Raw genomic sequence first — 688 nt, 5'->3', positions numbered from 1 at the left:
GCAAAAAAGCACACACAGCCCTGACCAGTTTGGCTCAGTGACTAGAGCGCCGGCCTAGGACTGAAGAGTCCCAGGTTTGATTCCGGTCAAGGGCATGTACCTTGGTTGCAGGCACATCCCCAGTAGGGGGTGTGCAGGAGGCAGCTGATCAATGCTTCTTTCTCACTGATGTTTCTAACTCTCTATTCCTTTCCCTTCCTCTCTGTAAAAAATCAATAAACTATATTTATAAAAAAATATTTTAAAAAATGCAATGAGATTGTAAGTATTTGCAATGAGTTGAAAGTATCTGTTCATTGTATGCATGTGTGCATAACCCATGGATACAGACCATAGGGGCGGGGGCGGGCTAAAAGGGGGCAATTGAGGGAAAAGGGGTATGCATGTGTGCATAACCCATGGACACAGACCATAGGGGCGGGGGCGAGCTAAAAGGGGTCAATTGAGGGAAAAGGGGAACATAAGTTATACTTTCAACAATAAAGATTTGGGGCAAAAAAGACAGGAACCCCCCCCCTGCCACTCCCAACATGGCCCCACCAGTGCGCTCGGGGCGGGGCTAGGGGCGGAAGTGGGTGTAACGGGGACGGAGGCCGAGGAGGGACGCACGCAGGCACAAAACACTGGAAGGGGAAGCGGCGCCGGGCCGCAGGGATGATTCCCCCGCAGGAGGCGTCCGCCCGGCGGC

This window comes from Myotis davidii, unplaced genomic scaffold (genome assembly GCF_000327345.1).
Source record: "Myotis davidii unplaced genomic scaffold, ASM32734v1 scaffold274, whole genome shotgun sequence".
In the NCBI taxonomy this organism is placed as follows: Eukaryota; Metazoa; Chordata; class Mammalia; order Chiroptera; family Vespertilionidae; genus Myotis; species Myotis davidii.
This window is presented reverse-complemented; position numbering follows the sequence as displayed.